This window comes from Ictidomys tridecemlineatus, chromosome 13 (genome assembly GCF_052094955.1).
Source record: "Ictidomys tridecemlineatus isolate mIctTri1 chromosome 13, mIctTri1.hap1, whole genome shotgun sequence".
In the NCBI taxonomy this organism is placed as follows: Eukaryota; Metazoa; Chordata; class Mammalia; order Rodentia; family Sciuridae; genus Ictidomys; species Ictidomys tridecemlineatus.
This window is the reverse complement of record NC_135489.1, coordinates 72367849-72392825: the sequence shown is the minus strand read 5'-3', so window position 1 is coordinate 72392825 and position 24977 is coordinate 72367849. Positions and strand designations below refer to the sequence as shown.

The 24977-nt window shown below is 46.7% G+C and overlaps 1 long non-coding RNA gene and 1 pseudogene across 2 annotated transcripts in view; both read left to right on the top strand.

Moving 5' to 3' along the window:
• Positions 1-842: 842 nt before the first annotated feature.
• The window catches only part of LOC144369682 (E3 ubiquitin-protein ligase RNF213-like), a 40402-nt pseudogene continuing 16267 nt past the window's right edge, over positions 843-24977 (top strand). The window contains exons 1-11 of the transcript XR_013429433.1: positions 843-1028; positions 1237-1409; positions 1655-1810; positions 2106-2317; positions 4417-4700; positions 5265-5524; positions 6882-7079; positions 10733-10964; positions 11554-11609; positions 12942-13095; positions 15159-15320. The product of XR_013429433.1 is annotated as an E3 ubiquitin-protein ligase RNF213-like (transcript). The remainder of the gene's footprint in view (positions 1029-1236; positions 1410-1654; positions 1811-2105; positions 2318-4416; positions 4701-5264; positions 5525-6881; positions 7080-10732; positions 10965-11553; positions 11610-12941; positions 13096-15158; positions 15321-24977) is intronic.
• LOC144369906 (uncharacterized) lies at positions 18134-24556 on the top strand. Its single transcript, XR_013429752.1, has 3 exons — positions 18134-18362; positions 18985-19107; positions 24220-24556. It is a non-coding gene; the product is annotated as an uncharacterized LOC144369906 (long non-coding RNA).

Below are 24977 nucleotides of genomic sequence, written 5' to 3'. Positions count from 1 at the left end.
GTGTGGGTGCTTGTTGGTTGGCAGGTGCTTTCAGGTGCTCTTCCTTGGAAGTGAGGCCCGATCAGCCTCTGGGAGGCATTAGACATAGAGGAATTATTCTATGGTCAGGGACTCCCACTGGAGCCCAGGGAGAGCTGTGGGAGGGAGCTCCTTGCCAGTATTCAGGAGCACAGGGCGGCAGGGGAGAGGGGACTCCCTGGCTCAGTTCCAGCTCACAGACACCCAGAGTGTGGTGCCTGCTCCCAGGCTTCCTCCTGGGCAATGCAAGACCTCCTCCACATACATTAGGATGGCTGCAATAAAAACCATCAAATCACAGGTGTCACTGAGGAGGTAGTCTGTGTGCCTGGCTGCAGAGCCTCCCACTAGCCCTGGATCAGCTGGTTGCCCTCATGCTTCTGCTGAAGGGGCTGAGCTGGGCCATTTGTGAGGTGGCAGCACCCACTCAGGTTTTGGGCCTTGTGGCAGGTCATTTTGGGGGGAGGCACCGTCTTTCTGTTCTGTGCTGCACATCCTGCCTGCCCACCCTGACTCCCAGATTTTATTTCTTGTGAAAGTCTCTCTATTGACATCCACAAGCCACCCAGGGTTCTTCTCACCAGGCAAGTGGCATCCAAGTTGGGTCTGTGCCCATCAGCAGGCTGTTCTTGAGACACTAGTGGTGTGGCGGGCAGATTGGTGTCTGCTTTTTGGGGTTCACTTTCCAGGGCATTGGTTGGGTGTGTTCCAGGTTCACTATAATACCAGTAGAGAAGCTCGCTCATGTAATGAAGGTGCTGTGAACATGAGGAAAGCAGGGCCGCTTCATCCCTGTAGAGGGATGCTGTCACTCACAAAGGGCTATGGCTGTTCCTGAGTACCATGGTCGCACACTATTTCACATGTGGGTTGGGCTGGGCCCTGGTGAGTTTGGAAACAAGGTGCCTGGTGTGGACCTTCCTCCAGGGCCATGGGTGTGCCAACAGCTCCCTGCTGTGGTGTTGATGGGCATAGCCACATCAAATCAGGTTGGACTTGCCCAGGCCAAAGTGAGCTCTTCATGTCAGCAGCACAGGTGCAGTGGAAGGAACTAGTGTGCCCAGGAGTGAGGGAGGGAGGAGGGGCCAGGCAAGGTTGGGGAAGGGTCCTCAGAGGCCATGGGAGTGGACTGGAAGGACTGGACAGTCCACCTGGGATGCTGTGAGATGCTTGGCTTAGAGGTAGCCTTTCAGGCTGGGGCTTGGTTGCTCTTTTCAGGAGGGTGAGACCAAGGACGGGTTGGCTGCTACTGGAGAAAAAACAGGTGAACACAGCTCAGAACCCAAAGACCTGAGGAAGCCTGAAGGGAGTGACAAAAATTACACAGCTGCTATGACAAAGGAGAAGGAGCAGAAGAAACAGAAGGCCAGAGCATGGGCTGTCCCCACAAGGTACCAAGTCGCCAGCCCAGGCCCAAGGCACAGGGAGGACATCTGTGCCTGTTGAGGGCCGCTGGGATGAGTTCAGTCCAGGGGTGTCAGGGGAGGCGGGCTGGCTAGGCCAGGGACTCACACCCTACTCTCCACTTCTTGGCCGCTTGTGATGGGCAGCAGCCAGGGGTGATACCAGTAGAGAAAGAGGAGGTGGGCTGGGCCAGGAGCAGTTGGTGACCACAGTGCTTCCTTCTCTCTTCCAGCTGGCTGAAGCCCAAGGAGGGGATCACTGTGCACTTCCATGCCATCATCCCCCAGCATGTCACCTTCGACCCCGAGCTCCACACGGTGTTCATCAGGGGAGGAGAAGAGCTCGGACGGCCCGAGTGGAGAGACGCTTGCAAGATGTACTATGTTGAGTGAGTCCCGCGGCCCCCAGCCCTCTGAGAGTGTGTTAGAGTTGATCAGTGAGTTCCCGGGGTGACCCTGCTCCCTGGATGAGTGTGTGTTTGATATTCCCAGCATGCATGTCTTTGTTTCGCTTCGCTATGGCTCTTTTTTCTGTTCTAACTGGAAACAAAGCCCTGCCCTGTTCTAGACATGCTGTCTTGGTCAGTGTCTGTTATAATTTTGGGTCTATGTTCCCAGTGTTTGAGACCTAAATCTTCTGATGTAAGACTTCCAGATAACTGGCCAGTGTCTGTTGATTTGCAGGGACTTACATGAGCACGGGTCCCTCATCGAAGGCAGCATTGTCATTCCCAGGCAGAGCCTGGATAGAGCTATCCCTTACAAGTACGTCCTTCACTGTGGCCAAGGTTCCAACTGCACCGTGGAGTATGAGTACATCTACGAGCAGCCACAGAAGGCAGGCGAGCACGTGAACCGCTGCCTGTATGTCAAGTCCTCCCTCCTGTGCTCCGGAGGTAAAGGGCCTTTCCTGTGACACCTGTGTCCTGGCTTGTATGCTGCTGTGTGGAGTAGACTGCCTGGTCTGCATGGGTCCTCTGCTGTGCGCTGCCCCTGCTGTGGTTTAAATTATGCGAGAGAGGAAATGGGAAGGAGAGAGGACAAGCCAGAGGAAGGACTTGGGCAGTAGGAAGAGTGGTCCCCAGGTCCCAGGCAGACTCTGGGACAAAGCAGGGAACAGGGAGCTGCTGGTTGGCCCTTTCTGGAGGCAGCTAGGTGGTGACTGGAAGCAGGACAGGGTGTCGAGAGCTTCCTTGTGGTTCTCTGCTATTTGTCACGTTTTGTTGGTGGCATTTGGTTGGCTTCCACATTTGACTTGCTGAATCCTTGGAAAGAACCTTCTGCACCACTTCAGGCCCTCTAGCAGCTCTTTGTATGTGACCTTTTCTGTAGCTACTGGCTGTCCTGGCCTGCCTGGGCACCCAGCCCTGTCCTCAGCTCCCCCCAGGGCCTAGGATTTTTAAAAAAATATATGTTTTTTGGGCTGACCTCAAGCACCTGGGCTCCAGAGGTCCTCCTGCCTCACCCTCTTGAGAGGCTATATGTCCACCATGCCTCCTGGCTATGTACTTAATATTTAATAACAATAGTGTATTCCGAGGACTTCAGCTTTTAGGGGAGACTGGACTTCATCAGATAATTCCACAAGCAAAGATGGAATTTCTGCTCTGACAAGTCCCACAAAGTGAGGGGCTGGAGTAGGGTCAGGAGAAGCTCCAGAGGAGGCCATGCCTGAATCAGCATATGAACCCTGGCCAACTGTCACCTGGCAGGGACAGGGTAGAGCTGGGGTGGCCGGACCAACCAATGGGACAGTAGTGTGCACAGTGCCTGCTTTGGGCCTCAGGAGTCCTGCTCAGCACCTGTCTTAATATTTCACTGCTATTTGTGTGTGTCTTTCTACACATAGGGCTTTTTTTTTTTTTTTTTGATAGTAGGGATTAAACCCAGGGGCACTTTACCACTGAGCCATGTCCCCAGCTCTTTTTATTTTTTAATTGGCTTAGGGCCTCTGAAGTTGCTAAGGTTGGCCTTGACCTTGCAATCCTTTGCCTCAGCCTCTAGAGTCACCGGGATTACAGGAATGTACCATGGTGCTCAGCTACCTCTGACCACTTTATAAGTTTTCTGTCTTTTTTCTTCTCTTTCTTTTCTTTTTATTTCTTACTTTTTTTTTTTTTGACAATGCTGGGGCCTCATGCATGCTGGATAAATCCTCTACCCCTGAGCTGGATCCCTAGCTCTTTTAAATTTTGAGTCAGGTTTTGCTAAATTACCCAGCTGCCCTCAAAATTTTGATCCTCCCACTTCAGCCTCCTAAATTGCCTGGAGTACAGCCAGGCATCATGGTGCTTGGCTAACTACTTTTGTCTTCTAATATTTTACAGTTGACGTCACTGGATTTTCTAGGTCTATAATTTTGTCTCTTGCAAGCTGGATTTTAGAGCAGACTTGAATTCAGTGCTTGCCCTGTAGTGGGCACCTGCTAGTATCTCTGTGTCTGCTGGGTAATCTGCACTGTCCTCTTTGGAGTGAGTGTTTCTGTTCCCAGTAGGTACTCTGAAGTCATTTACCAGAACAGGACTCACTTGCTAATGAGAGATGCAATTTTGGAATAAATGTTTAACCTGCATGTGGTCATGTTTAAAGCTTTTACCAGGCTTTCTGAACTGCATGACTAAGCAGAGACTTGGTTTTAAGCTCATCACTGTGGGTTGTCTGGGATTTCTGTCTCTAGGGGCATGGCCATGGTAGCTGATGGAGTGAGTTCTGATTGCCTCAATTTACCAGAATCCTCTTGTTTTCCTTCCGTTCTTTCATCCTCTGACTGTGCTCCCCAGTTTCCTGTCTGTTTATATTTTAGTCAGGGCCTCCCTAAGTTGCTGAGGTTGACCTCCAACCTGTGATCCTCCTGCCTTAGCCTCCTTAGATACTAGCATTACAGACATGTACCACTGTGCCCAGCTACGCCCCTGTGTTTGTCTTCTGGGATGGTGCCTTGGGCTGGTGGGTTTTGAGATCTGAAATGTGACATTTTTCTTGCTATCACCCATAGACTGGCATCAATATGATGATATAATTTGCACAAAGCCTCCTGGGACATTCCAGAAATTTCAGAACTTCTTCACTAATAATATGAAGAAGGAGGTGGTGAAGGGGAAGAAGATAGCAGCTGAGATCATGCTGGGCCGCGTCTTCAGCCACCTTCAGACCTGGAACCTCGTCAACCTGCAGAAATGCTTCACCCAGTTCCGGCAGTTTTATCATGTTGTCCAAGTGCCTATGATTTACGAAGGGAAAGCACAGCCCTGGCACAGCCTGGGCCTCGGAGAGGAAGAGGTATCAGGCTTCCCCTGGTTACCAGCAGCTCTGGTGTGGGTGGGCAGGGTCCCCTGACTACTACCAGTAAGGAGACCCTGTGACTGACTGGGGCAGGTGCCGAGGGGGCAGGAGGACCTTTCCTTTCCTTCTTTTCCTGCTCCACCTCTTGGGAATCCCCTGCCCCCATGTCCCTCCTCCTGATTGCACTTCTGAGCCTCACTCCCAGCACTGATCTTGAGTTCTTTCAAGGCCTAGGCAGAGTTGAAAGAAAGGGTGGAGCCCATCATTGCCCCTTCAGCCACACTGTGGCTTGGAGACAGAGATGGCGCTCTCTCTGGAGTTTGACATTGAGCTCTCAGGAGCATCCAGGGGTCTCCCAGACCCACCTCACTGCAGGGTTTGGGACTGAGCATCCCTGTGCTTCTGCTGTTCCAGAACCTAAGTGTGCCTGGGTGTTGGGGAGGCGAGGGAGGTGGGACCCTCCCCAGAGCTCCCCTTCCTCAGGGCCTTGATCCCCTGCCCAAGAATCCTTCAGCCTCCAGGGCATGCACTCCATGGTGCCTCTTTTTTCCCCTGCATCAGGTGAGAAAACACCTATGGGAGTGTTTGAAAAAGCAGATTAAACCGGTTCTGGAAGGAAGAAGTGGGGATGCCCTGCTTGAAGGCTGGCCTGTGAGGAGCAGAATGAGAATAGGCTTGGTCCTCCTTTTCCTGGTGGAAGATACCAAACTTTGCTTATCAGAGGGTGACCTGACCTCACTGTGCTCCATCCTCTGCCCTAGCACCTGCTTTCCAGATGTCCTACACAGTGAACTCCACCACATCCTGGGCACATCTGAGAGGTATCCCATGTTTTTGTTTTTGTTTTTTTTGGTCAGAGGTTTCATAGGCATTTATCATGATTTTTATCTGATTACAGAGCTAAGTGCTTGTTAGAGAAAGGCTGTGCACACACTGGGAAAAATAAAACCACAGTCATGTCACCATTTGCTCCTGTCATTTTCCTGGCATTGTTTCATTGCTAGTGTTGTTAAATTCTGTGTTCTCCCAAATATCCTGACTTCAAAAAACTTCACAGAGCCAGGCACCACGGCAACACTGTCATCCCAGATACTTGGGAGGTTGAGGCAGGAGGGTTGCTTGAACCCAAGAGCTTACAGCCAGCCCGGGCAACTGGAAAAAATAAATGAATATAAAATACATGACAAAAGTGTTCCTGGGAGGACCTTCCTCTTCATGCTCAGCATGCCTTAGCACTGGGGCCCAGGCCTGCCTGCAGGTGTCACCTAGGAATGCTGCAGAAACCACAGGGTTGCTGTTCCTGCTGTCCCACCTGTGTTGGTAGCTCTGGAAGCATACTGCCCCTGCTGGGTCAGCCACAGCCTTTTATGTGGTTGAGGAGACCTCTTCTGAGCTGCTATGCTCAGACAATCAGGGTCTCCTCTGCTTCTGTTTGGTTTGAGCTTGGGTAAAATCAGACAGCCTTTCCTGAGCTCTTAGTACCTGTTGGTTTCCTAAGTTTTAAAGACCCAGGCAGTTGCTGTGGCCTCTGTGAAAGAGAGACATTGGTTAGGAAATCTACAAACAGCTGTGTGAGGGTGTGAGAGAAGGAAGAAGCATCTATTTCTGTGCCTGTGAGACACACACCATGAGTTGTTCCTTTTAAAAAGTGGCTTTGTAGCTGGGCACAGTGGCACATGCCTGTAATCCCAGTGACTCAGGAGGCTGAGTCAGGAGGATTGCAAGTTTGGGACCAGTCTCAGAAACTAAAGAAGACCATGTCTCAAAATAAAAAAGGCTAGAAATATAGCTTAGTAGTAGTGTGTCCCTGGGTTCAATTCCCAGTTCAAAACAAAGAAAAAAGTTTGCTTTGTGTTTAGGTTCACCTTTGCCAGACTGCCTGGTTTAAACCCTAGGCCCTGTGTGAATTCTTGGCTGGAAACCAAGGGCCTCAATACCTCAGCTGTTGTGTAGGTGGAAACGACACCCATGGGAGTTTGTTGGGATTCATGACATTCTGGTGCACTGGGATGGGGTCTAGGGAATTTGTCCCCCTTGCCACCCTATGTCTCCTGATCTGGAACTCGGTTCAGGTGTGCCACTTGCTACTTCTGCTGGTTGCTCTCCTGAGACATTGGACCACAGGGCAGGTCAGACACAGCCAACCACAGGTCACATTAGGTCTTGGTTCCCTTCCAGATGGCAAGAGTACTTGGTCAACCTGTGCCAAAGGTGCATAGACGCAAGAGTCGTCCACTGGCTGGGCATCCTCCCTGTCCTGCACTACTGTATGCAGCTGGTTCCTCCAAGAAAGGACTTTGTGAGCCAGCCTGAGGACATCTGGGCTGCCCTTAAGGGAATCTCCTTCTCTCAGTTTCAGGAAAAATGGCTAAATGAGTAAGTTGTAAAGCTGCATTTATATAAGCGCCTCTTGGAATAATGATTCTTTAGCACTTTGCCACTGAGCTACATCCCCAGTCCTTTCTTAAATTTTCAACTTTTGAGACCAGTCTTGCTAAGTTGCCTGGCCTGGCCTGAACTCATGATCTTCCTGTCTCTGGAGCAACTGGGATCACCGGTGTGGCTACTGTGCTGGGCAGTCTTTCTCTTATGACTGTATTAATGTGTGTTTACTCATTTGTGTGACAGACACTTAGCACCTCTGTGTGTCCCAGGACACAGCCCCCAGTACTGCAAACCTTAGTTCATGATCTTGCCTCTGACCTTGCCTTTTACCTGAGGTGAGGGGTGGTGATTGCATTTTTGCAGGGCTGGAGCAAGATCCTCTTTTTGCAGGCCATAATTCTTAGGTGAAGCAGAAGACTTCCACACTCTCTGCTCTCTAATTGTGAGAATGGTGTGCTATCCTGTAGGTGGGAGGCTCAGGCCTCCTGGAGTGTGGAAGTCTTGGTGGGCAAGAGTAAAGAGACAATGACCATGGGCTCACTGGGCCCTGCAGTGTGTACAAGACAGTGGCCATCCAGTGGGGAGAGGGACTGAAAATTGGAAAAGTCACTGTTCCTGAGATGTGGATGCACAGAGCTTGCTGAAGGCTGAAGCAGGAGATAGGAGCCACTTTCTGTGGACACTCAGATTCTGGCTTCTGCCTGGGGTACTGTGGCCCTTCTGTCAAAGGATTGAAAACTTTCATGATCTGAGTCTCTCTAAGCTACAGCAAAGCCCTGGCTCCTCTCCCTCATACTGCACAGCCAGGGAGGAAATAGGGGGGTGAAACCCACAGATAGCCCCAAACATGAGGAATTTATTAAAGGACCTTCAGAAAAATTGGAACATGTTCTGAACAGTTGGGAAATTTCAGAAGAGCATTGGAAACCATGGGTATTAAGAAAATTGTCAAGTCGGAAGGCCACAGATGACACCTGGAGGACAGAAGGAGACTCTTCTTGATGGCTCAGCAGCCACCTGGAGACAGCAGCGGGGAAGGGGCCAAGAACCAGAGGACTGGGGACTGGGCAATAGAAATATCATGCTCACACAGAGAAGGAGCAGAGGGGAGAAAAGTAGAACAGAACTTCTGAGGTCTGTGGGTGAAAACCAGGTGAGAAAAGAGGAGAAAGAGGAGAAAGAGGCCAGAGGAAAGATGGAAAGATTGTGCTGGGTTTCCCAGAACAGAGAGTGCTGCCTAAGACTCCCCATTACCTAAAGACTCCAGGGAGGACAGGGGCAGGCCACTCACATCCGGCACAGTCATGGCTGCTGGGCACAAAAGAAAGACTTTCTCCAAGGCAGCTGGAGAAAAGACTCAGTGAATCCAAGGGACTGTGGAAGGGTGAATGGAGGAGGGAGAGGTGGCACTCATACAGAGTGCTTAGCCTTCACATGGAGACAGGTTCAGTCACATGCTGCAGTGCAGACCTGTGCTGAGGACATTGAGCTAATGAACCAAAGCAGACCACAAAAGGACAATTACCATGTGATTCCACCCATGAAGTCCCTAGCATCCTCACACTCAGAGTAGTGTGGCTTGCCAGGGGCCAGGGATGGGGAGTTAGTCTTTAATGAGGATAGAGTTTCAGTTTTGCAAGATGAAAAAAGTTCTAGAGTTTGGTTGTGTGACAATGTGATGTCATTGACACATTGCAAATACTGGAAAATGGTTGAAATGCTAAAATTTAGGTTATGTTTACTACAATTAAAAAAAAACCTAACTTTTAAGCCAGGTGTGGTGGTACATGCCTGAAATCCCAGAGACTTGGGAGGCCAAGTCAGGAGTATCATAAGTTCAAGGCCAGCCTGAGCAACTTTAAAATCTCAAAATAAGATTTAAAAAAGGGCCATGGATGAGGCTCAGTGGTTGAGTGCACTACTCCCCATTACTAAAATAAATAAATAAATAAATAAATAAAATCATGATGATAATTAATTTTAAAAATCCACTGTCTAACGTAATTCTAGGCATGATTTCTTGACTTTTAGCACTGTTGTATTTTTGGGACGAGGCCATTCTGTGTGGTGGAGGCCATCCTATGCACTGTAGGGTGTCAAGCAGTGTGCCTGGCTCCCACCTGGAAGGTGCTGCTGGTCTTGCCCCCTCCCCAGTTCTTAAAGGCACATGTGTCTCCAGGTATTGCCAGGGCCCCAGGGTGGGCGAGGGAAGGGCTTGAACACCCCTTTCCCCACTTAGAACTGCACTTCAAGAGGCTAAAGGGGACTCAGAGATGCAAAACTCCAAGCTAAATAAATGATAAACTGAAATACTAATCAATATGCATTCCACCAATTTAAAAAGCTGGCTGAGGCCCTGGGTTCCAACCCTAGCACCACAAAAAATAAAAAGAGTCAGAGCGGGAGTTACAGAGGAATAGGTGGAGAATCAAATCCAGTCCCCAATCAAGAGTCTGAGAGGAGGAACAGGCAGATCTGTACCTCTGTGGAGTTCTGTGCCTCCTTTCCAGGAACTGGTGGAGCAAATGGCTAGAGAATAAATATGGTACAGACACTGGGGAGAAAGCTGCAGAGAAACCAGACCCAGGTGTCACCCAGGGGCTTTAGTGCCCTGCATGACAGGACACATGGCCTTCTCAGGTGTGCCTGTGGAACATGGAGCAAGACAGGCTGCATTCTGAGCTGGACCACTCTCAGTACCCTAAGGTGGTAACCACTCAGTACTCAGCTGTGGTTAGAGTGCAGGTTCCTAACCACAGCTGAGCAGATGGCTCTCTGGAAAATCCTTACATGCCTATGTGTTAATGGCATGCTGCTTCTAAATAACCTCATCTTGAAGTGAGGAAAGGTTTTTCAGAGAAAACATGGAAAGCACAACCTACATAAGAAAAATTGTAGGGGGCTGGGCTGTACTCAGTGGCAGAGGCCTACTTGCAAGGGCGAGGCCCTAGGTTGCCACCTCAACACCACAAAAAAATAATTTAAATCCAATTTAAGAGAGAAGTATAAAACTTAAAACTTAAAATAAATCTGAATTAAGCATGAAAGCAGCCTTTGCACTCATTTCCACCACTGATAACTGCCATGTGTGGAGTGTCCTGTCCCCTTGCCCTCTCCGTCCACTGGGAGCCTGGTGCCATCTTTAGGGTTGAAGGCGATAAGCTCAATTTTTCTCATCTCTTCTCTATTTTAGGAACCTTTTGAAATGAAAGCTAAATAGAAATGATTTTTAAAATTTATTTGTTTTTTTAAAATTTTATTTATTTTTGTTATTTTTAAATTTATTTATTTATTGGTGCCAGGGATTGAAACCAGGGGTGCTTAACTACTGAGCCACATCCATAGCCCTTTTTTATTTTTTATTCTGAGACAGGGCCTCACTGATTTGCTCAGGCTGGCCTTGAACTTTCAATCCCCCTGTCTCAGCCTCCTGAGTTGCTGGGATCACAGATGTGCCATACACTTGGCTATTCTGTTCAGTTTTCATCTGATTCACTCTGTATGTCTGTTTCCACATGATGATGCATTGATATCATCATTAAAATCTGAGCTTTCTGGACCTTCCCAGCTTTGCTTTTCCTTGTCTTGAGTCTGTTCAGTGCTCTCACTGCTGCCCTGGTCTCTGTCCCGGTTTCTTCATTCAGGAATCAGTTTGTTAACTTTATGGAGAGGAAGAAGCAGTTGCTGAGTATGGATGAGTATCTCTTTCGATCCTGGTTCAGTTTGCTGCCTCTGGAAAGCCTGGTTGCCTATATGGAAAACTCCAATGAATACTTGAGTCTCATGCCTGCTAGCGTCCTGGACTCTTTCCTAGGGACTCACTACAGGCTGCAACGGCTTCAGAAGATCTCTAAGATCTCAGAAGATCTCTTGGAGGTTTGTTTTTGGGGGTAGGGTGTCAGGTCCTTTCTTAGCAAAAGCAGGTTACAACTGAACATTGAGTGCATGTGGGTCTTCTGTCCTGAAGGGCAGATTGGTGGAAGTGCCAAGAAATAATAAGAAAATTATTGAAATAAGAAATCCCTATTTCTTAGGGTGAAAGTTTGACTTTCCAAAGTTGATTCTTGTTTAGGAAATAGAGCACAAGAGAACAGTAGCCATTTGTTAGATATGAGTATTAGAAGGCACTCTGGCTGTCACACATTTTATGCTTACTGTCTTTCTTTTTGGGGTAAAGAAAATGAGATAAGCACTGAGATGTAGCTCATGGCAAAGCACTTGCCTTGCAGATGCAAAGCCCTGGGTTTGATACCTGCTTCCAAAAAAAAAAAAAAAAAAAAAAAGGAAAATGGCATTAATTTACAGTGTGCATTTCACTGGTTGAAAATGAAGTTTGGTCCTTGAGCCCTTCAAGGCTTGAATACAGGGAGAACAGGATGAGTCCCTGTGCCTTTTTCCCTTCTTGGCACAGACAGCTGTTTCCTAGTTGGACCTTTCATATTTCCCTTTCTCTTTCCTGCCCTAGCATGTTGAGAATGTTTTCAAAATGCTGATGCACCTCATGGACATCTATCAGGATGTGTAAGTAGAGCAGCTGGTATAGCCCCTTCACATGGGCTCCTATATGGTGTGGGTCACCTGCTGTCAAAGTGGGAGGGTGGTACATGAGCAAGTGCCCCAGTGTCTTCTGCAGTTGCCAATCCAGCCATCCATGTTTTCTCCTCCTCCTCCTTCTCTTCCTCCTCCTCCTCTTCTTTCTCTTAAAGGAAATCAACAGGGCTGTGGATGTAGTTCAGGGGATGAGCACTTGCCTAGCATGTGCAAGGCCTGGGTTCAGTCCCCAGTACCAAACAAACAAACAAACAAAAAAGCAAATAACAGTTCTTGGGTGCTGAGATTTTGCTTCATTCCCATCCGATCTTTTGACCTTTGTGTAGTCACTTATTTTTAAATGATCATTGTCACAGTACAAATGTATGTGTCCTGCATTTTTTAAACATTTAGTTCTACGTTTTTTGTAAGTTGGGCCAATATAAAACAAAAATCAAAGGTGGCCTTGCAGAATCATTTACTCCCACACCTGGAGTGACCTTTGACACCTGGAGGAACAGCATGGGAAACACAGAACAGGAATGTGCACCAGAGACCTGTGTGTTCCTAGAGCCTCTCAGCACTGCTGGTGCTCCCTGCTCCAAGCCCCTGGTGTGTCTGGACATGGGGCATAGCAGAGGGTCCCCCTGTGTGGCAAGCCCCTGTGACTTTGCAGGGTCCTTTCTCATATCACCAGGCTGTCAGTCAGTAAATGTGAAACCTGGTCATGCCAGGTGGAAGAAATTCTGTGCTCAGTGCACATTGTTCTTCTAGCACCCTCCCTCCCTCCCTCTCATGTCCCTCTGAATTTTTCTCCAAGTATATATCATATTTTAATGATTATAAATATTCATCCCTTGAGGTTTTTTGAATAAGGGAATGTATTTGCAAATATTTTATCTTGCTTTTGATAGAGTTCCAACTGCTGAGCTAAGACAAAGGAACTGTGTGTTCCATTTTTATCTTAGTCACAGCTTTAAGACCTATTGTCATGATAGTCTGGGGGAGAACAAGTAAATGCCTTCTTGTAGGTCATTTATTTTAAGTAAATAATTTATTTGCAGTACTGGGGATTGAACCCAGAGGCTCTCTACCACTGAGCCATACTCCCAGCCCTTTTTATTTCTTATTTTGAGATAAGGTCTTGTAATTTGCTGAGGCTGACCTTGAACTTGGCCATCCTCCTGCCTCAGCCTCCTGAGAAGCTGTGAGTACAGGCATACTTGTAGGTCTTTTAAAGGGAAGGGACTGGTAATTGATAATTGGTATTGTTTTCTCATTTCCCAATGACTTAAATGATCTCTCTGGACTCCTGGTGGGTAGGATTCTTGAGAAAACCTCGTTTGAGTCCTACTTGACTGTGTGCCTGAAGCTCCATGAAGCTGTCTGCAGGATCACCAAAAGCCTGAGGTTTTACGAGATCCCCGCCTTGTCTGCTGAGATCATTTGCAGAGTCATTAGACTTAGACCTCTGGAGGTGAGTGGGATTTATGGACCAAATGTCATGCACAGGAGAGATCTGGGATTCCACACAGCCCGATTTGGAAGGGAACTAAGGGAGTTCTGGGATGGCTGGATTAGACAGAGTGGTCTAGTCAACTGTCAGGTATTCATTTGGCATTTCCTACCTGCTGGGTTCCACTGTATGCAGACTACACATTTCGCCCCTGGCCTCGCCAAGAAGATGACCCCTCCTTTTTCCTTGATTCTATTATTCACAGAAAACTAGAGCCTCTTTACCCCCCAAAAAACACATGTCTGTGCCTTGTATTCCCCGCCAGACTCTTCCCTTCATGTAGCGACACACCATGGCAGCAGAGTCCATGTCCTGCTGCCCTGCTCAGGCCCCTGTGCCCCTCAGCGTGCAGTCACCCTCGCCCTCATACCCAGAGGGAACCTCACTCTGATTCCTGCCACTGGAGCTCGGCTGCCCCTTGCCTTCACACTCTGTTCTCTCACCCGTGTCTCAGGGCAGCATCCCTGCTGCTGCATCAGGAGCTTTGAGTTGCTGTGCAGCTTCTCTACTGTGGGTCCTGAGCTTCCACTGTGGGTGATGGAGAATGGCATCTGTGGGTGACTCATTTTTTCAAAACCTTTTTGCACATCACCTCAGACCTGTGATGTCAGGGATGGAGATGGTCAAGTCTACATTTTCACCTGATTCCTTTCAGCCTTTCTGCTTTAATATATCACAGACACACTTTAAGAATTTCTTTTTTCAGTACTGGGGTTGAACTCAGCAGTGCTTAACCACTGAGCCACATCCCCAGCCTTCTTTTGTATTTTATTTAGAATCAGGGTCTATGCTGAGTTGCTTAGGGCCTTGCAAAGTTTCTGAGGTTGGGTTTGAGGTTTTGATCCTCTTGCCTTGGCCTTCTGAGCTGCTAGTATTACAGGTACTAAGAATGTATCTTATTGATAAGATGTCTGCTTTCTCCTGAGTGGTACTATTTCATCCATCACAGGTTGGTGCCAGATCCCAATAAATGGTGCTTCAAAAGTTTGTCAATTATTTAGGGTTCACTTTTCTGCAGAAGGAAGTGTCCTCATTGTTGGTGGGGTCCCAGATCTGTGGTTACAAATATTCTACCTGTGCTGCAAAAACAAAATTTTTGCTGTGCTAAAACTGACCAAAGCAAAATCATGCCTGGGCATGTGGGAGCCTCCTGTCAGGTGGTCATCTGGGTGGCTGCTGTGAGGGTCAGAGCACAGTTCAGGGCCCTGCCGCTTGTTCAGCCTCAGGGTTGTCCCTGCAGTTCATTTATTGACCACCTCTGCCCAGCCTGGATGACACCTGGATGGGTCAGTGTGTGGCCAGAGCCATTCTTGGAGTTGGTGGAATGCCTGAGGCCCAATACAAGGGACATACATGTCGTGATGAGGCATTCAGATTGTCCTGGAAGGTAGGAGGTGGCAGACCCAGGTTTTGTGCAGCCCTCAGGGGCTTAGGAGAGGCCTCTCTAACGTGGGGCCTGATCTGTAGCTGTATGTGCTCCCTGGCACCTCTGGAGTGCAAAGAGAGAGGGGCTGAGGAAGGGTTGGGTCACCAGAGGCCTTGAGCCCCTGAAAGGGAGTGGTTCTGTTGGTATGGTGATGGAGGTGGGGAAGAGAGAGACAGTGGCTGTCCCCACAGAGTACTCATGGGGAGAGAACTGGTCTGGCCTCCAGGCCAGGAGAGTGGCTGCTTCATATTCCCAAGGATTAAGGGCTGGGAGTTTGCATGACCTACTGGTTCAGGGTTCTCTGGAAGCTCTCTGCTCATGGGTGCATTCTTCTCACCCAATCTGGAGAAAGCACAGGGCTATTGTGTGTGCCTCTGCTGGTGGAGGCTCTTGGTGAGGCAGAGTCTACTCAGGGACCTGAAACACCCGTACCTTCTCCCCTCCTCTCCCATGTTGCCCCTTTCATGGGAGCCCAGGGTACTGGGGAAACAACAGTGCTTGTGTCAGGAGGGCTTCCAACAAGCATGGAGCTAGGAGGTGGCTCAGGAGTGGGGAGCAGCAGAGTAGAGCTGGTAAACCTTCTCTCATGTGCCCACAGGACGTGACAGAGGACTGGGGAGCCGCAGCCAGGAAGGGCTCACTGGAAGACATCTTCCAGAGTGTCCTGGCCACCACGACATCCTGGCTGCGCACAGTGTTAGCAAAGAGCATGCTCCGGAAGGGTTCAACTGTCCTGTTCACATACCCCGAGGAGATCCAGGTGAGCTTTGCCTGAGGCTGCAGAGCCTCCAAGGGCAGCAGAGTGGGGAGTCACACAGTTGTGTCCTGTCACCAAGCACCGGACCAACAATGCCTTGGTCTGGAGGCCCGGGCTCATCCTGAACCTTACCTTGGGCCCTGGTCTCTTCTCTGAGAAAGGAACATTGCCCTTTGCCCAGAAGGGAGTCATTGATTCTGGTAGATTGTGATGGGGTGCAGTCACACTGAGGCAGGGGTTGCCAGGAGAACCTTCAGGCTCTGCTTCAGGTCTGAGGCTGTAAGCCAGCTGTGTGGAACTGGAAACAGAAGACCAAAATGACAGGAAGCACCTTTAGCTGGCAGCTGAGTGAAGTCATTTGACAAGACGAACTCCTCCTCCAAAACCTGGGACATGAGGAGGATTCCATAATAGTCACCCCAGTGCTGGAGAAGACAGCTGAGAGCCGGTGGGATCCAGGAGCCTGAGTCCCTAGAAGGCTACAGGGGGAGGAGGTAAAGTGGGAGGTCCTGCCCACCCCAGGCTTGTGGCCAGCCTGGCTGCCTTTTCCCTGTCCTGGAAGTGGAAGATTGTCCCCCTTGAGCCACAGTCTTCCAGGGAGACTCTGGAACCTGCTTGGGGTCTTCACACAGAGTTGGTGGCAAGATTTATTGTGATATGAGGCAGGGGTACCCCAACTGTATGGACTAGGGTAGCCAAAGGGCCAGAGGGTTTTTCATTTCAATCAAGGACAAAAAAAATCCTCCCCCAACTGCTTTGTGAAGTTTGATACCAACAGACTGAAATCCCAGAAAAACACAATTGTATTATTAAATATTTTTTATTCCAGGATTCTAAGTAGTATAATCCCCAGGTATTAAGCATGAGTGATGGGTAGCTGAGCAGCCACTGACAAGAAAGAATGATTCTAAGTGCAGTAGTAATGATAAAAACATGAAATTTATTAAACATCTACTGTGAGGTGGTTGCTGTGGTTATTCCTGTTTTTCAAATAAATTTACCAAGGTCTGAGGAGATGAATATGCTGTTGGTATTGTCAGGATAAGGGAGTTAGTGAGTAAGAGGGAGAAGAGCTCTATGGTATAGAAGGAGCTAGAAATAGCAGTAGGAACTCATGATTTAGATAGTTGCCCGCTCAGTCCATCAAGAGTCCTGTGGCAAAGGCACCCTGGGACCATGAGCACTTACGGAAATAATGACGCCCTGGGACCTGAGCACACCCACATCCCATCATGCCTTTTTGTTTTTTTTTGTACTGGGGGCTGACCCAGGAGCACTTTACCACTGAGCTACATCCCCAGCCCTTTTTATTTTTTATTTTGAGGCAGGGTCTTGCTAAGTTTCCAAGAATGGTCTGGAACTTGCGACCCTTCTACCTCAGCTTCGTGAGTAGCAGGGAATATAGGTGTACACAACCCCACATGGCCCAATCATGCCTTCTAACTCCCATTCCCACCACACAATTCTGTTCCTGGAAGAACAGCCTCCTCCATGGGTCAGTGGGGGATGCACAGGTGGGCCAAGAACTTCTTGTGCTGGAATTTCAGGAAGTGCTGAGGCTGCAGGCCCATCACAGGGATAGAGTTAAACTCATGCGGTGATCCAGACTCCTCCTGGGATGGCAAGAGGACTCCATGTGAAGTCTGGGGTTGCCATGGTGATCTGCTGTTGCTAACTTTTAACTTATGACAACTGAGTGGTAGTCACGTTTATGATGGCAGAAACAGGATCAAGAGAACATAGAAATTATCTGGGCTACCTCTGCAGAATTTTTGTAAGTCTAAAGTTATTCTGTATTTTTTAAGAAAACTGTTGAAGATGCTCATGTTAGCCAAATCTGGTACGATTTGATTATTAAAAGGCAAAATGATAGGAATGGATTAAAATTCATTGATAAACAAAGAAGAAAAAGAGAAATAATGCACTTTTTATTTTTCTTTTGAAGAATGGAGCTAAGAAATATAGAAGAAATAATTGCAATAGAAAACTGTCACTCTGTAATCAAGGTATAGTAACTGATGCAGGCAGGTATCACCCAGGAATCCTGAGATTGGTGGGGATGCCAGGAGGGCACAGGATTTCCAGTGTCCCACTGCAGAAGCCTTTATAGAGGAGGAAAGATGACTTTCACAGTGAAGAAATCTGGCAGATAAGCCTTAACCAAAGGCCAACCTCTCTGTCATCCCTGGTGGAACCAACAGGTTTCATGGGCCACTTGGTCAGGCTCAAGGTGTTTGGCTGGGCAGCTGTGGCAAGTGCAGATGTTTGGCCACACCTGACCTGAACTGAGTACATTTTTACATGGCTTGGCTTAGTAGTGTCCCAACCAAACCATTGTAATCATGGGAAAACTGTGAGCCAACTGGATCAAGAGACAGTCTACAGAATGACCTGAACTTTTCAAAATTGTCAGCATCAAAAAAGATAAGGCCAGGGAACTTCTCTAGGAAAGAGACATGACCAGTAAATGCATTGTGTGTCCCAAGGTGGACCCTGGATCCAGATGTCAGGTGGACATATGGAGGCATGTGGGCAGGAGCAGATGATCCAGGCTCCTGTCCTCCTAATATTGCCTGTCCTGAGCAGACATGGTAGTGGACAGATGTCTACCTGGGCTTGGAGACTTGTTAGAATGCTGCCTTCAAATGCCTTCAAATGCTTTAACAAAACCTGCTTCTTTTTTTTTTTTGTACTGGGGATTAACCCAGGAGCATTCAACCCCTGAGCCACATTCCCAGCCCTTTTCTTCTTTGTTTTTTATTTAAAGACAGGGTCTTGCTGAATTGCTTATGGCCTCACTAAGTTGCTGAGGCTGGCTTTGAACTCGTGATCCTCCTGCCTTGGCCTCCTGAGCCACAGGTGCCCCCATGCCTGACTGTTGCTCTCTTATCTGCAGGATATCCCTGTGGTGTTTACTTGTCCCTGTGGCTGTCACTTAACATGTGGATTTTGCAGGTCTGGAGGCGGCAGGTGGGAATAAACTTTTCTGCGGAACATGGCTGGAAGGAGTCACTGCTGGGGGACATGGAAGGGAGGCTCAAGCAGGTACCAGACATCAGGACACATTAGCATGGTGATGGATAAGCCCAGATCACTGGCAGCACCCAGGGCTATGAGCAGTGCACAGAGTGCGCAGGCCCTGGAACCTACGCCAGCTTTGTATTTCTGTTTCTGATCAGAACTTTGCAATTTGACTACAGAATGTGACATTCCTGAGAAGAGCTGGGGAATGGGATTGTTCAGTCACTGGGGCCCTAGACATATGTGTCCTCAAGCCCTCCATATACAGGTGCTCCAAGGGACCTGCTGGTGGCAGGGGCCTTATTAAACACAATGACATGGAGAAAACACACACAAAAATGCCCTTCATTTTGAATGAAGCCCTGTAACCGAGGAAAACTGATTTCTCTCTGAGTGTTTTATATGGACCTGGTCAAATGGACATTTTAGCAAAACAGAAGCAAAGAAAAATGGCTCATTTTTCAAAATTTGCATGTTTTTGCAAGCTGCTTTTCTGGCTGCTTTTTTTGCAGCATAGGAAGAGTCTAAATTTGTTTCATCTATGCTCCTCTGTGAAGGGCAGGGAGGACATGCTTAGTGTAAGGCAGGGAAGAGGGGAATCAGAACAACCAGGTGTTCATACCCCCACCTGCCTTTGTGTTTGCAGGAGAGGCCCCTTTCCCAGATCTCTGCCTTCTGCAGCCCTCAGTGGGACGCCGCTGGCTTCAAAGACAATGTGGCCAGGAGCTTTGAGAAGTGTGTCATCGAAGCTGTGGGCTCTGCCTGCCAGGTGACCAATCTCTTCTTGAGAAACATTCTTGGGTTCATAGCTGCTTGCTGACATGGCTAGCTCCAGGCCCTAAGTGCCTGCCAGTTCCAAGGCCTGTGCTGACCAGGATTGGGTCCTTGGTGCCCCCTCCCTGGCTTGGGCCTCATGCTGTGATCCAGTGTTCTCTACCCTCTCCTTGACATGCAATTTGGCTTCCTTCTATAGATGCAGACACACACCCTGTGTAACCACAGCAGTGTTACAAGCCTTGGTGCAGATGATCTGGTGGGCTGGGCCTCCATCTGCCCATTGTGATCCTTGCTGCTGGTTTGTTTATGACCTGTTCATTATTGCCCAGTAGATATGTAGGAAAAGACTCCAAAGATTGACAAGGAAAAGACTCCAAAGGTTGACAAGACATCTAGGGAGGCTTATGAAGTTCAATAGACTCCATCCTTGTTGGGGTAGAGCACTTGCCTGGCATGTGCAGAGCCCTGGGTTCTATTCCCAACAAAAGGGGGAAATGTTACTATTGGTTCACTAAGCTTTTTTTCTGCAAAGTGGGAAGATGTTCTGCCCCAGTGCATGTCAAGGGTAGTCCCCATACAGTACCCATGAGGCTCCCAGGGTCCTGCTCTATTTCCTAGTGGACAGTTCACACTCTGTACAGACCTCAGCTTCATTACTGGCCAGTAGATTCCTGAGAATTAGAGGTCTCTTCTTCCAGGGAAACAGGCTCTCATCTTTTTACATAATTAATACTTTCTAAGGCTTTCATTCGTTTTTTGCTCAGTGCTTTAGTAACATGGTAGCCACATGTCCTGTCACTCATCCCTGGAAGCCACGCTTGGGGGAATGGTGTGTTTCAGGTGTGGGTGCTATCACCACAGTCTACCTGACAACATTCTCATAAGCTCAGAAAGAAAACACAGCCCTTTATCTGCTGTGTCTGCCCTCCACCATGCTGGCCCCAGGCCCCTCCCTAGCAGCACCTAATCTCCCTCCTCCACAGACTACTCAGGCATCTCAGGAATGAAATCACACAGGCTGTGGCCTTGGGTGCCTGGCTTCTTTTGAGTGTTTGTTCAAGGCCATCCATTCTGGGCATCTGTCAGTACTTTGTCCCTTTTCATGGCTACATGTTGCTCATCATATGGATGCAGGGTGCTTTTATGTTCCACTTGTCCTCTGGTGGACATCTGGGCTTTCCCTGACTGATGGCTGTTATCAGTCTGCTGCTGTGATCCTCCACACATGGGTTTGTGTGGATGTGCTGTTCACTCACACTCTCTACACCTATGGTGGAGTGGCTGGATCACTTGGTACCTGTGAGATTTGAAGGACTGTCTGGCCCATTCCCACAGGGGCTGGACCATTTCCATGTCAGCTGCCAGCCTAGGAGGGTCCTGACTTCTCCACACCCCCACAGCCTGTGCTCTCAGACCTGTGACTGAACAGTCTTAGGTATGGGATAGTTTCTCAGGTGACTCTGGTGGCTATGACCTTGGGCACCTTTTCCTATGTTTATTGGTTATTTCTGCTTTCTATGTCTTTGGAGAAATGTCTGTTTAGATCTTTGGGCCATTTTGTTCATTTGGGCTCTATGTCCTTCCTTGATTGTGGCTTATGAGAGTTCTTTGGATAATCAGATGCAAATCTCTGGTCAAATATGTGATCTACCAGTATTTTCTCCTGTTCTCTGGATTTTTTTTTTCACTCTTGGTGATTTCTTTACAAGCACAGAGGTTTTTAACTTCTTTTTTTTCTCTCTCTCCTTTTGTGGTAGTAGGGATTAAAACCAGGGCTGCTCTACCACTGAACTATATTCCTAATCCTTTTTTTTAAATTTTGAATCACAGTCTCACAGAGTTGTCCAGGTTGACCTCAAACTTGCAATCTTCCTGCCCCAGCTTCCTGAGTAGCTGGGATTACAGGTGTGCTCCACCACTTCTGGGAAGGTTTTTACTTTTAGTGAAATTCAATGTTTCTATTTTTTTCTTTGTTGCTAATACTTTTGATATCAAAGAATCTTGTACTAAATCCTGGGTTGTGAAGTTTTACCTGTGTCTTCCTCTAAAATGTTTTTGTTTTGTTTTGTTTTGGGCACTGGGTGTTAAACCTAAGACCATATGCTAAACAAGTGCTCTATCAGAGAGAGAGCCCTTCTGAAAGCTCCAGAGAGACCCTTTCTGAAAGCTCTAGAGAGACCCCTTCTGAAAGCTCTTCTCCATGGTAGGAGGTAGGAGTCCAGGTACATTCTCTTGCATATGGAGATCCAGCTGTCCCAGACCATTTGAGGAAGGCACTATACTTCACCCCTAGAGGGATCTTGGCACTCTTGTCAAAAGTCAGTTGACACAGTCCTGAGGGTTCACCTCACATCCATCCATATCTCCACTGCCATTTCTTTCCAGTAGGTCATAAAATCAAGAAGCATGAGTTCTCCTGATTTTTTCTCCTCTTTTGGCATTGTTTGCTCTTCTGGATCTCTTGGGATTCCATATGTATTTTAGAATCAGTTTGTCAATTTCTATAAGGAAAACATCTGAGATTCTTTGAATCTATAGGTTAGTTTGGGGAGTGTTGACCTCTTAACAATGTCACATCTCACGGTCTCTGAACCTGGAATGTCTTCTCATTTATTTTGGTTTTTAATTCTTTTCAACAATGGTTTGCAGTTTTTATTTATTTTTTCTTTTTTTATTGATTTATTTTTATTTGATACATTATGGTTGTATATAAAAGTAGAATTCATTGTGATATATTCAGATATGCACAGGACAGAGTTTGGTTAATTTCATGTTGTTGTTCTTCCCCTTTCCCATCCTTCCTACTCTTTCCTCTCATTCCTTTTCTTCTAATATTCTCCTATTTTTCAAAAGATAAACCCTTTTAATTTCTTATTTCTCTCTTATTTCATTTTATAATTAGGTTAAAATTACAAAACTAAATCACTATGACAGCTTTAGAATGGCCACAAATTCTTTGCAACTCTTTTCACTAAGAGGATGAATTGCTTTCCCCAACCCTTGAATCTGGATTGACATTAACACTTTGATTTGACTGAATGAGGAGGAAATATCTGTGAATTCCAAACCTAGGCAACCAGAGACCTTATGAACAGACCAAAAAAGGAGATAAGAAAACATGTGGAGATCCCTAAATTGGGAGATGTTGCATAGAAGGAGGTAAACTATACATCACTCAAGTTGCCTTTTATTTAGTTTGGCACAAGACTGTGATCTTCCATCAAAAAAATATTTAGCATACTTATATATGTAGCCATATATACATATATGGTCTATACAGATCTATGACATAAATATACAGATATATGTTACCAAATTTTTAGGCAAAGTAAGTTTCCAAACACTTTAGAGTAATTCTAATAGCAAGAATTTGGCTAATCCAAGATTATTCTTCTCCAGGTTAAAAAATTCAAGTAGTTTATAAAATATTCCTCCAAATGTAAGGCCATTTTCAAAATTCTTGCTACTCTTTTTTGCATCATGTACAGAGAATTTCACTTATGTTTTATGTTTCCAGTTCTATTCTCCTGAGTGAGTTAACTGAAAGGTTTGCAGTTTTTAAATGTAAGATTTGCATTTCTTTTGTGAAGTTTACTCCTAAGTGCTTTATTCCTTTGCTATTGTAACAAATTATTTTCTCAATTCTGTTGTTGAATTGTTCATCACTAGCATATGGAAATAGGGCTGTACCTTATCTCTGTGTCCTGCAACTTTGCAGGCTTGTTTGATGACTCTAGTGGAGCATACATGGGAGAGTGTGTCTTCTTTGAGTTTTCTATATAGATGACTGTGTAATCTGCCTACGAGGATAGTACTCCTTTTCAATCCCAACACCTTTTTTTTTTTTATCATTTCCCAACCTAATTACCCTGGATAGCAACTCTGGGACTGTGAAAGTGGCGAAATTGGCCATCCTGTGTTGTTCTTGGAGTTTTGTCTGATACTTATTCTGTGTGTATTAAAATGGCTATTATTTTGTTCTACTGGTAGGATGTGTTAACATTTTTGTGTGTGTATGTGGTACTGAGGATTAAACCTATGTGTACTTTATCTCTTTATCCCAGTCCTTTTTATTTTCATTTTGAGACAGAGCTCACTAAGTTGTTGAATCAGGTCTCCAACCTGTGATCCTCCTGCCTCAGCCTCACAAGTTGCTGGGATTATAAGCATGTGCCACCACACCCAGCTTATTAACTGATTTTTTATTTTAAAACATCCTTTTTACTAGTTCCCGGTAGGTCTTGAACAACCAATAATAAATAAATAAATAAATAAATAAATAAATAAATAAATAAATAAAAATCGGATTAATTAAAAAAAACATCCTTTTTATACATGGGATAAATCTGCTTCATAACTTTTTATGTGTGGCTAGTTAATGATTTTTCTATCCTTTCATGTCAAAAAAGTATCGGTTGTTAGTTTACCCTGTGTTTTTTTCTGACTACTGAACATTTTTTTGCAAAATTGTGAACCCAAAGAAGAAATGCATTTTGTTTCTTGGTGAAGCATCAGAAGGAGAATTGGATTGTCTATGGTGCTTGAGGGTAGTCTTTATGAGAATCACAGCTCAGGACATAAAATACATGATATAGTAAAAATGATACATGATACATTTAAAATAGTCATGTTTTAAAATGTTGCCCTCTAGTATTAAAAGTTTTCCTCATCTTGTTTTTGGTATTTTTAATGACAGGCAAGTCTAAGAGAAATGCAGATGTTGGCAGTGAGCTGAATTGGTGTATGACTTGGGGTTGTGGGGGTGTGTGTTCATGCGTGTGTAAGCATCTTCAAATCTCTGTCACTTCACATAAGAAGCCAGGCCACAAGGAAATGGAATCACTCTAGGAAATTTTAAGCATTTTATGTTTTTTCTTTCTTTTCTTTTTGCAGTACTGGGGATGAAATCCAGAGAATCCAATAGGCTAAGCTCCTCACTTACTAGGGGGTAGCCCAAACTCTCTTCTGTATTATTATTTTTTTGAGGCACTATAAAACTAGCTTCAGTAGATTTCTGAAATGTTCTTGGGTGCTAACTTGTGTCACTAAAAACAAATCAGTAAAATCTTCTAAAGTCCTCCCTTTTCAATTCATTTTCTTTTAGTCTCAGACCAGTGTCCTGGAGGGAGTCTCTTGTCATGATTTGCAGAAATTTGGCAGCCTCATGTCTGCTGTGATCACCAAGTCCTGGCCCAGGAACAACAGAGAGGCTGTTGAAGGCCTGGATGAGATTCTTGAACACCTGCTCATGGGGCCAGATATGAAGCAGCTCTTCAAGTTGTACAGTGTGTATACGGCTGGTTGGGGTTGCTGTCCTTCCTCAGGCAGAACATGGCAAGGTACTTGACCTGATCCTCAGCCTGCATGTGCTGAGATTTGGTAAAGGCAGGAGGACAGAGGTGCCCAGGCAGGTGCTAGGCATCTCGTGTAATTAAGAACATCTAACAGCAGAACCAGAGTCTGCTGAATGCCTGCTGGACATGTGCTCCTGGGGGGACACACTTGAAAAAGCCCCTCTGAAAAGTCCCCAAGCGCCTTGATTTCCAGATGAGAGAATAGAAGTGCCCAGGACACGTTGCTTACCCAGGGTGTTGAAGACTTACTGTCTCCAAGATAACAAATGATTAGAAATCAAGTCCAAGCCCAGCTTGCCTCCCTGTGAAGCTCACATTTTGAGACCAATATTGATAACTAACAAAACATGAAGTGACTCTTCAGCTATCATCTTCCCAAGTGTCATGCATTGCCCTGGAAATGATGGTGCAGGTTTATGTGTAAATTGCTAGATTCATATCCTGTAGTGGGAAAGCACTGGGTGTGGCAATAAAAACCCAGGGCCAATGATTGTCTCAGCCAAACCAG